The sequence below is a fragment of the Oratosquilla oratoria genome, chromosome 1 (genome assembly GCF_046742065.1).
Source record: "Oratosquilla oratoria isolate Oo_2021 chromosome 1, ASM4674206v1, whole genome shotgun sequence".
NCBI lineage: Eukaryota > Metazoa > Arthropoda > Malacostraca > Stomatopoda > Squillidae > Oratosquilla > Oratosquilla oratoria.
The window spans coordinates 7683867-7695902 of NC_134777.1; the positions used below are offsets into that span (position 1 = coordinate 7683867).

General features: G+C 34.9%; 1 protein-coding gene across 1 annotated transcript in view; it reads left to right on the forward strand.

Moving 5' to 3' along the window:
- Positions 1 to 1763: 1763 nt before the first annotated feature.
- Positions 1764 to 12036, forward strand: part of LOC143030159 (uncharacterized) — a 34570-nt gene continuing 24297 nt past the window's right edge. The window contains exon 1 of the mRNA XM_076193322.1: positions 1764 to 1787. The gene's annotated coding sequence lies outside the window, so the exon portion shown is untranslated. The remainder of the gene's footprint in view (positions 1788 to 12036) is intronic.

Consider the following 12036-nt stretch of genomic DNA (forward strand, 5'->3'; position numbering starts at 1 on the left):
CGAACATTTCATCATGTGTGAATGCGTCAGCTTTTTTGAGGCGATGACATACCATGTAAGTTGTGTAAACAATCAAAATCACATACATTACAACATTATGTAATAGAATGTAGGGAACCATTGGAACACAGACATCCTGAACTTAATGATTACTCTGAACAGGTATGTTACTTTTTGAACAATAACACTCATCAAAAAATTATCAAAAAGTTCACAAAAGTAAAGCTGAACTATTAAGTTCATTAAACATGGTATATTAGCATGCTAATGCACCCCCTTTTGATGTATAATTTCTATATGTCAATAAATCTTTTTAATTTTAATTTGAATTGAACTTCCTCTAACTACTCACAGCTTCTGAACCGATGACGGTTAATATCCTTGATAACATCGACGTTTTCATGTTTAGGACCGTTAACTTACCCTCCCCCTTCCTCTCCCCCTCACCTCTCCAACGGTCGCGTCTCCGACCCACCGACCCACTTCAAATCCTCCCGCTGTGAAGCCCCAGAGACTTCAGGAAATGATAAAGTAAATAAATAAAAGATGAAGACATCTCAACCGAACTGGAAAAGTAAGAATAAGGGAAGGTGGATGAAGATGATATTTGGACGATCTTGGAGAAGGAGAAAGAGAAAAAGGAGGAAGAGGAGAAGGAGGAGTAGGGAAATAGGAAAGAGGGGAAGGGGACAGAATCAAAAAGGGCTGAACGAAGAGAGGAAGTAGAAGAAGAAGGAGGAGTGGGAGAAGGAGGAATTAGTGGGAGAAAAAGGTGGATATAAGGAAAAGGATATCCATGAAGAGAGGATTACCTGTCTGATGTAAAAAGGGAAAAGAGAAAATGACGGTGATGAAGAAGAAAGAAGAGGTGAGAGAGACACAGAAGATAGAGGAGGAAGAAGAGCAAATGGAGAACAAGAAGGAAAGGGAAGAGCAGGAGAGAGAAGAAGAGGATAAAGGAGAAGAAGAAAGAGTGGAAGAGCTAAGTTAACGTTTGAAATTAAATAAAATTAAATAATCGTCATTTTGATTAAATTATTGATGGAGACTACAGTCGAAGAAACAAGGTCCTCGATATTTTCTGTCATACAGAAAACTTTCGTAGAATAATCCAAAACAAAGAAACAATTGAAGTCGTTTGCTATCACTGTCGTACGATTCTTTTTCATTATTATCATTCCTATATATTTAATAAAAACCTTTTAATGACAGTTCATACCAGGAAAACGCCGAAAATTTAATTTTCCTAATTATATTTCCAGTTTCACGGAACGGTTTGGTATGAGAAAAAATATTATGATCCGCGTTGTCTAATAAAAGGAAGAATGATGAAGAAAATAACCTTTTCACTGCGTTTTATGAATGTAGACGTATATTCTAACTGCTGCAAGACAATTTCCCTCAGCAAAAAAAAATAATAAGAAATAAATAAAATAAAATAAAACAGCAAAAGGGTGAACACTAACAAATGAGGTTAATCCTCGAAACGAATAGAATCGTCTTACCATTTTTCAAAATACTTCTAAGAGTTACTACCAGACCGAAATTAAATTATACCAGAACAAAAAAGATTGTGAGAGAAAGAACTGGGGAGTAGGAGAACGAGAAGAGGGTGGAGGAAGAAAGATATTGAGGAGGAGGAGGAGGATGAGAAGGATGAGAATGAGGAGGAGGAGGAGGAGGAGAAGGAGGAGGAGGAAGAGGAGGAGGATAGGGGTGGGGGAAGAGAGGTGTACTGGAGAGTTTGAGGGACTTCATCGTGGCAAAGGACGCGGACCGTGGATAAGGTGAGTTGGGAGACGACTTGCTATGTGCCTTGGTCGTGTATGTGTGTATGTGGGTATATATATATATATATATATATATACGTATGTATATATATGTGTGTATATATATATATATATATATGTATATATATATATATACACACAAACACACACACATGATGTGAAATGACTATCAAATGTCGATAAGCTACATGACGAAATGGACTGTCGATGTGACGTCATAAGGTTGTTGATTGATGCGTTTTTTCTGGGACGTAACACCCTGAGATGTGACGTGGACTGATGTGCAGCAGTGTGATGTGATGTGATGTGCGTTGAGATATCGTGTGTGATGTTCTGGAAAATATGTAGATATAATCCCATAATGGTCTCTAAAGATTAGTGCTTATGAATACACATCAGAACTTATGATTTTATTTTGTTTTTCGCCCGGCGATTTTATTAAACCGACAGAATTCTTCTGGACTCTATACAGTTTATTTGATAAATAGAGAAAAAGTATTGACAAAAAGAGACAAACTTACTAGAAATTCAAAAGAACTTAATCACTTGACGATTATCAAATTTATACAACGATGTGACAAAATTCTGCTGGACTCAATATAGTTTATTTGATAAACAGAGAAAAAAGTATTGGAAAAAAGAGACAACCTTACTAGAAATTCAAGAGATCTTAATGACTTTATGATTATATATAATTGATTAATATTTATTAAACTTATGCAACAAGCTAGAACAGTGGTTCACAAATTATCATAAATGACGGCCCCGTTTTCCTTCCAAGAGATTCGCCCGCCCTCTCCCCCTTTTTTTTCGTTTCTTTTTTTATTATTCATAACTTGGCACTGTTTAACTTAATAGTAAAGGGATTTGGGTGAGTGATAGAATTATGATTTACACGTATGCATTGGCAGACACTTGTACTTGGAATGATATAATTATTCTTATTAAACAATGATTTTTGAACAAATTACTTCTTGCTCCGCACCTCCTAGTTTAGTAACTACTGATCTAGAGGGATTTAAAAACGACAACCAGGAAAAAAAACACGATTAGTAAACACATTGCTGAAAATACAAAGACATTCACAAAGAATTTGAGTTACAAAGGACATCAATAGATTATCAGGAATCATGTGCGGCATTTTAAACAGCTGTTTTGGTTCTGTTACGAAATACTGGGACATAACATCCCGAGCTGTAACGTGGGCGTGGTTTAAGTGATCATTTGCCAATCCGCCCATTTTTGTATCATCAGCAAATCTGGAGACAATAGATCTCATTCCGTAGTCTATATCATTTATATGTACTATGAATAGAAGTGGCTCAAGAACGGAACCTTGAGAAACTCTACTTAATTTTTTCTATCTTGAAGCTTTGCCATTTAGAATAACTCTGTTTACGATCGTATAACCAATTACTAGTGCAGCTTAATTGGCCACCATTTATTCCGTGTGAAGCTAATTTAGCAAGTAGTCTTTCGTGCGGGAAGGTACCAAAAGCCTTCTCCTAGTCCATATATACTAAATCTATATTGTTTCTTTTGTCGTAATTCAAGATGACTGTGTTGTAGAATTCGAGTAAGTTAGTCACGCAAGAATGTTTCCGACTGAATCCATGCTGGCTATCATTTATCAAACAGTTACTTTCTAAATCATGTTTGATAGCATCTCTACGACCCTAATATGACCTCTAGGAGAGAATATCCATGTGAAGCAGTTGCTCAGATAATTTCTCTAAAGGAATCTGGCCTGCAAACCAACCAAATAGTGCAGCAAATTGGTGCCAGTGATGGGTTTCTTCACAGGGCGACACCTCTTGTAATTCAGGTCCTTGATGCGGCGGCGTACTGTCCTCACAGACACACCACCAAACAGTTCTGGGTTATCTTACTTGATTTTCCTGGCTGTGGTTCTTAGAGTAGACTCCTAAGTACGTTTCAAAATATTGTGGGCCCCACCCGAAGTCTTCTTAGGCCTACCAGACCTTGGTTTTGAAGATGGTAGGTCGTTCCCTCCCTCCTCATAAAATCTGGCAACCCAACGGCGCACTGTTCTCTCACTGGCACCAATTTGCTGCACTATTTGTTTGGTTTGCAGGCCAGATTTCTTTAAAGCAATTATCTGAGCAACTACTTCATATTAGGGTCGTAGGGATGCCTCGAATGGTAAAAAATCAACGCGTCGGAGAGAAAATTCTTCAAGCACCCACCACAGCAATCCTCTTCCCACAATAGCTAGATGCACACTAATCGCCATTTTGTGCTGCCATGTGACTCAGACCCTCCTACACAACACACAGCCCAGCCATCAATTTTATCCAAATTCAATACTGTATCCAATGGGTATGGTTATAAAACAGGCAAAATTCTTGTTCTCCTGCCCCACACGGCCATCACTTTTGTCCGCTCCTGTATATATATATATGTGTGTGTGTGTGTGTGTGTGTGTGTGTGTGTGTGTGTGTGTGTGTGTGTGTGTGTGTGTGTGTGTGTGTGTGTGTGTGTGTGTGTGTCTGTGTGTATGTGTGTGTGTGTATTTACCTAGTTGTATTTACCTAGTTGTATTTTACGGGAAGGGGAGCTATGCTCGTGAGGGTCCCGTCTTCATATCTCATTTCATCTAAACTATTTTTAAATTCATGTATTGTTTTTGCACACACCACTTTCTCATCTAACTTGTTCCAACTGTCTATTGCTCTGTGAGGAAAGCTGTTCTTTTTCAAATCTCTTCTATAGTTGTCTTTTTTTATTTTCTTTCCGTGTCCTCTTGTATTTCTGTCATCCCATTTTATCAGATTCTCTCTATCAGTAATTTCTATGCCTTTCATGATTCTGTAAATAGCTATCAAATCTCCTCTCTCTCTTCTTTGCTCTAGTGTCTGTAGTTTAAGTTTTTGTAGTCTCTCTTCATATGATAGTTTTGAGAGTGTTGGTGCCAGTTTTGTAATTGCTCTTTGTATTCTTTCAAGTTTTTTTATACATTTTTTTGTACTTGGTGACCATATCGTTGCTGCATATTCCAATCTTGGTCTTATCAGGGTGATTAGGATTTTCTTCACCATTTCTTCATCCAGGTATGTAAATGCCACTTTGATTGTTCTTATTAAATTATAGGTTTCTCCAAAAATCTTATTTATATGTTTCTCAGGTGACATATTATTCATAACAATGACTCCCAGGTCCTTCTCATTTTCTACTCTTTTTATTCCTTCTTCTCCCAAATTATATGATCCTGTTATTCTGTTTTTGCTTTTTCCAAATTCCATTATACTACACTTTTTTGTATTGAACTCCATCTCCCACTTCCTACTCCATTCTTGTACTTTATTTAGATCTCTCTGTAGTGATTCACAATCTTCTTCAGTTTTCACTCTTTTCAGTAATTTTGCATCATCTGCAAAGAAGCTCATATAGCTTTCAATTCCTTCATCCATATCATTAATATATATAGCAAACATTATTGGGGCCAGAACTGTTCCCTGCGGGACACCGCTTATTACTTCATTCCATTTTGAGTGCTGATCTCTTATCACTACTCTCATTTTTCTTTCTTGCAAAAAAGTCTTCCATCCAATTTAGCAATTTACCTTGTATTCCTCCTTCATATTCTAATTTCTTAAGCAACTTCTTATGTGGTACTTTGTCAAAAGCTTTTTTTAGGTCTAGAAATGCACAATCAGCCCATCCATCTCTTTCTTGTATTATATCTATTAGCCTTGAATAGAAACATATTAAATTGGTGACGCATGATCGTCCTTGTCTGAATCCAAATTGCCTTGGATTTAGTACGTTGTTTTTTTCCAAGTATTTTACCCATCTACTTTTGATAATTCTTTCACATATTTTTGCTATTGTACTTGTTAGAGAGACTGGTCTATAGTTGGTAGGTTCTTCTTTATTTCCTCCTTTATATATAGGTACTATATTTGCTTTTTTCCAATCTTCTGGAACTTTTCCTTCTTTTAAGGAACTGCTTATTATGCTATGTATTTTGTCTGCCAGTTCATTCCTGCATTCTTTCAGAATCCAGTTTGCTATTTCATCTGGCCCATGCGATTTTCTGACATCAAAATTACCCAAGTGTGTCAATATTTCATTCTTTGTTACTTCTATTTCTTCCATAGGGGGGACTTTTTCCTTCCACTCAATCTCTTCAGGTTGTATATTTTCCCTTGTAAACACTGATTTAAAATGTTTGTTCATAATTTCTGCCATTTCCATTTCCTCAGTGTATTCAACTCCTCCTTGTCTTAATTTCTCCAAGTCTTGTTTGTTTTTCAGTTTATTGTTTACAAATCTGTAGAATAGTTTTGGTTGATCTTTACACTTTTCTATAACATCTTTTTCATATTTTTCTTGTTTCCTCTCTGCACTTTGGTACATATTCATTTCTATAACCAGTATATATTTTCCATTTGTCAGGTCTTCTGTCTTTTTTCCATCTGGTCCAGGCTTTGTCTCTTTTGTCTTTTAACTCCCTACAACTTTTGTTGTACCAGCATTTTACATATTCTTTTTCTTGTTTTTGTCTTGGGACATACTTTTCCACTCCTTTTTTGTAAATTTTTGTCAAAATATTCCATTTCTCTTCCACTGATGTTTCTTCTTTGTATATTTCTTCCCAGTTTTCTTGTTGGAAGAATTCTCTTATTTTATCAAAGTTTGTTTTTTCATACATCATTCTTCCTTTTCTATATTGTTCATTTCTTTTCATATATTTTTCTTCATTAAGTTCCAGTTCAATCAATATGCGGTCACTTTTACCTATTGGTGTTTTATATTCAATCTTGTCCACTATTCTAGGTTCAGATGTAATTATTAAGTCTAGCCTCGATGGTTCTTCTTCATTTCTATACCTAGTGTTCTCTTGTATCCATTGTGTCATTGAATGGTCAGTAATCATCTCAAGTAGAGCATTTCCCCATGAGTCATCACCACTCTTTACTGTCATTTCTTCCCAGCAGATTTCTTTGCAATTAAAGTCGCCCATCATAACTATTCTTCCTCCGTCTTCCATTATTTTAGTTAATGCTATCTTTGTGTCCTCTAACATACTTTTATGTTCACTCTCTTCCCATGAGGCTGTTTTCGGAGGCACATAATTGATCACAAATTTTCTGCTCTTCTTATCTCGGTCTTCCACTTCTATCATAATCATCTCTACTGTATTCTTTCCATATATGACACCTTTCACGTTTATATCCTTCTTAGTCAGGAACATAACTCCACCCCCTTGTTTTTTTCTCTCTGTTTCTAATCCAATAATTGTATGTATCATGTCCTACACTGTTGGGTGGTAGTGGGCCTTTTAATTTTGTTTCTACAATTCCCATTATGTCCGGTTCTTTTTCTTTCAAATAATCATTCAGTTCATTCAATCCTGTTATCAATCCATCTATATTTGTGTAAGACACTCTTAGTTTTCTGCCACTTCCATTGTGTTCTCTGTTTCCCTTATGTTTTTCTTTAGTATGTCGAACTGCTTTATTTTCATGTTCACTACTCTCCAATAGAATCTCTCTTTCTCTGACTCCGTTCTTTCCTCGTTTTTTGCCTTAGCTTCACTTCTTTTCTGCTTTTCTGCCTCTCTTTCCTCCTTATTCATTTCTCTTTTTATCCATACCTTTTTATATTGATCATTTGTTGCTAGTTTCCCTGTCTTGGATAGAATTTTCTCTGCCGTTGTTTGTGACCTGAATTTAATCTTAATTGGTCTGGTCTTATCTGTACTATATTTTCCGAGTCTGAATTTTTCCTCAATTTCCTTTATAATTTCTGGTTCATCTTCCTGGACTAATTTTAATAAACTGCTTACTCTTTCATTTTCCTCATTGATTCTTGAGGTTCTATCTGGGTTATGTTTCTCTTCCATTCCTAATATAATTATACATTTCTTTTTGTCAGCTAATTCTCTTACTATATTCTCCTTCTGTCTCATCACTTTAATAACTGAGTCTTCATTATGTTCTTTCAATTGCTGTTTGACTATGTCAGTGAATGAAACCTTATTCCCTTCTTGAGTTATTCTCCAATTTTTAACTTCTGTAGCTATTTTCTCTCTGTTTTCATTACTATTCTTCTTCAATTTCTCATTCTCCTCCTTTACATTTCCTAACTGTCTTTTTAGGTCCTCTACTTCTTCAGTTAAGTTTCTGTTAGCCTTCTCTAGTTGTTTCCAACCTTTCAATTCTCTGGAAAATGGAGTCTACATTACCTAACTTACGTTCCAAGTCCTCGATCACCTTATCAACTCTCTCCTCTAGTCTTATCAGTCGGGGGGGGGGGGGTTGTGTCCCCCCCACCCTCTTTAAATCCCTGGAACATATTCTCGTCACTTTCTACTGTATTGCTCCTCTCTATACTTCTAATCTTTACATTTTTATTTGCCATTTCGTCATCACTGAGCTGGTCCGGTGGTCGTTTCATGTTGACCTTACGCCCGTCTGCCTGGGCCAAGTCCTCCACATCCTCATTTCCTTCCATTTCCCCAGCAATCCCTCCCCTTCTCCTCTTTTCCTACTTACCTACTGCCCCACGAGCAATTTCCCCCCACCCTGCAAATACAAAAAGGTACTTCTCTTTGCGTTGGGATCCACAATCGGCACTTTTCTTCAGAACGTTCTTCAAGCCGTCCGTTCGTTGAAAGTGTGTGTGTGTGTGTGTGTGTGTGTGTGTGTGTGTGTGTGTGTGTGTGTGTGTGTGTGTGTGTGTGTGTGTGTGTGTGTGTGTGTGTGTGTGTGTGTGTGTGTGTGTGTGTGTGTGTGTGTGTGCAAGTAACCACTAGGAAAATGAAAACTTGGTAACCGAACGTTTTCGTCTATTTAAAATATTTTCAAAAGTTCCTTTGAAAATGTCTTAGATAGATGAAAACGTTCAGTTACCAAGCTTTCATTTTCCTAGTTAATCGCATATTTTGTGAATCACGCGTTGTTTATGATTTCTTGTATATATATATGTATATATATATATATATATATATAAATATATATATATATATATACATATATATATATATATTTTGTTGAGACACTGTGACAAGTTGAAGGAGATGGAAAAAAGACAGTCACGGGTCTCGTTCCGAATTTATTCCTGTTCGGTTTCGCTTGTAGCTTCTTCTGAAGAAGCTACAAACGAAACCGGTCGGTAATAAACTCGAAACGAGACCCAAGACTCTCTTTTTCCATCTATATATATATATATATATATATATATATATATATATATATATATGTATATATATATATACATATATATATATATATAAATATATATATATATGTATGTATGTATGTATGTATGTATGTATATATATATATATATACAGTATATATATATATATATATATATATATATGTATATATATATATATGCATATATAAATATATGTACACACACACACACACACACACACACACACACACATTTATCCGATCTCGTTATGAAAAGGAGGGTCTTCTGTCAGCATGTCTTACCACTACAAGTCACTATAACTCACTGAGGAGCAAGTTTCTCGTAAGCTGAATAAAATCGTCTGGTATCAACTAAAAAAATCATAAGTGATCACTTGAAGTGGAAGGATCAGTTGAAACGCCCTTTAAACCAGTTAGGCTGGAGGATTTCTCTAAAACCGAATGAAATCATCCAACATCGGTAAAAAAAAATGTTTAAGTAAACACTTAGCTTGAAATGGTTAATTCCTTGAATACGACGACATTCTTTCTCTTTTCTAGTTATCTGTTAGTTTATATTTTCTTTTTTATTTATCTACTTAAATATCTACAAATTCATTAATCTATTTCTTTTTCTATACGCTTATTAATCTATTCGTTCTTTTTATAGTTATTCCTTCTTATTTTTCCGTTTTCTTAGTTTGAAATGGTTAATTCCTTGAATACGACGACATTTTTTCTTTCTTTTTCCAGTTATCTATTTGTTTATATATTCTTTCTTTATTTATTTATCTACTTAAATATTTACAAATCCATTAATTTATTTCTATTTCTGTGTTTATTGATTTATTCGTTCTTTTTATTGTTATTCCCTCTTATTTTCCCGTTTTCTTCCGGCTGGTGCCAGACAGCTTTATTCGCCCAAAGGTCGTAAATCAACCAAGACGAAGTCGAAGCTGAGTCAGTCGAATGGTTGGGTCAGAAAAAAAAGGAGAATAAGATCACCTGACAAAATAGGTAAATAAACGAATAAAAAACTCTTCACCGAATTTTAGGGTCTGCTGGAAACATATTTCGTTTCCTGAAACAATATTGGAAATACGACTTTCTCCACATTTTTCAAAAAATCTTTAGTGGCTATATTCACTTTCTACCTTTTGTGTAAAACCGTCTAACTTTTCCACAATGAAATTTGGAAAGTGGGCGGCCATTTGTGAAAGGTAAATGAATTTGTAGTAGTACCGTGAGCATTCGATAAGAAACGAAAGTGAAGCAAAATATATCGATCAAACAGACGACATATTGTAATCAACATTTTATTGTAGTCGTGCATGTCATAAACATTCGGTTTTGAACAAAATGGCTTGAGCTAAATTAAATTTGACATAATTTCATCAATCAGACTGATGACATAGTACTTTTGTTCCAGCCTTACACGATCGGAATGCATTTAATTGAATTCTGTGACAAGTTTATTACAAAAAAAATGTCTATATTTCATTCTAACTTATAGTTGATCATATTATCATTAAATACAATATATTCAGTCTCTGCAGTGCAAAGTAATATTTACATATTTCATTCTGTCTGTCGTTGGATAATTTCGTTCAATTTGGTGAGGTTGCAAATGGCCTCTTGAATTCTGTAGAATTCTCTATATTTTCCAGACAACTTTCTACACTTCTGACCCCCATTACTATCATAGAGTCAACGCTGTTAAAAAGGAGAAAATATTTAGCAATCTTATGAACAGTCACTAAACGAAGAGAAACAAATTGTAACATAGTCACAGTGTATCGAAAGGGATACAACACGAACATTATCTTAATATAATTCACATTTAATTCTGGCTACTACACAGACGATTCTTTTCAGCATTGGAAATGTTTACTCAAATCAATAAAATAATATCGTCTGAGGCTAAATATTTCTATGAAAATAAAATATTCTCACCTTATACAATCAGTATATATGCTTATACGTCATGCATGTATAAGCACACATACAGATGACTTTAAAATATGATGCATTTTGTAATGAATTAATTAGTTTATATAAGGTACTACCAGAAATTTGTTTCGTAGAGTGACAACTAATTTGTAGCTTACTGAGAAATCAATTAATTGTGCAGATGAGGAAATTAAAAGCACTCCCGTAAGAAAGTTTTTGTCTTATATAGCAAATGTATTAAGTTGTCAATCATACCTTCCAGCCCAGTACCATACTCTACAGATTCTTGAAAAATAATCTTTCCTTTTATAGATATTTCCCTTCCAAGGATTTATATAAGATTTGTATAAGCAAATTTTTTTGTTAAGAATACAACCGTTATACTCGAGACAATTCAACGGACGACATCGTCAGGTTATGTAAATTTACGTCCCAGATTACGACGCCATGATCGATCATACCTTGCTTTCACACAAATAAATTAATGGAGGCGATAAGAAAATCATGTCATAGTTGTATATTATACAATCTATCGTGATGTTATGAAGTTGGTTTTAGTACCAGAAACACAATAGTTATGCACTTTTGCGAGAAATGTGAATCGCGTTCCAATGGACCTGCATTTTGGATCAAATTGTTGGTTGTCTTGTGGAAAACATTAAGCAGACAGATGAGGAATATGTGTGCGGCTGAGATGTGGTCATTTTCGTAAGAACAAACGATTCAGTTTGAATTCCCCCGACGACGACCGGTGCTAGCCACTGGAAAAGAATTCTTACACATCGGGTCCCGATACCAACTTCGGATTTTTTTTTTTTTTTTTTTTATTCTTTTTTTTTTTTTTTTCAAAGGAGGAGCATGCCGGCAGAAGACCTTTTGGTCAATAACTAGGTCGGATACGAAAATAAAAATGATAGATAGATAAATTAATTAATTAATAAACAAATAAATAGAAATTATGATATAAATGGTAATAAATAAAATAAGTAAAAAAAAAAATAGGTAGAGTTAAATGATAAACGAACAGATAAATAGTAAATAATGATAAATTGATAGATAAATAATAAATGATAATCAAGGAAACAATGATAAACAGACAAATAATAACAAACAAATAAACAAATAACATA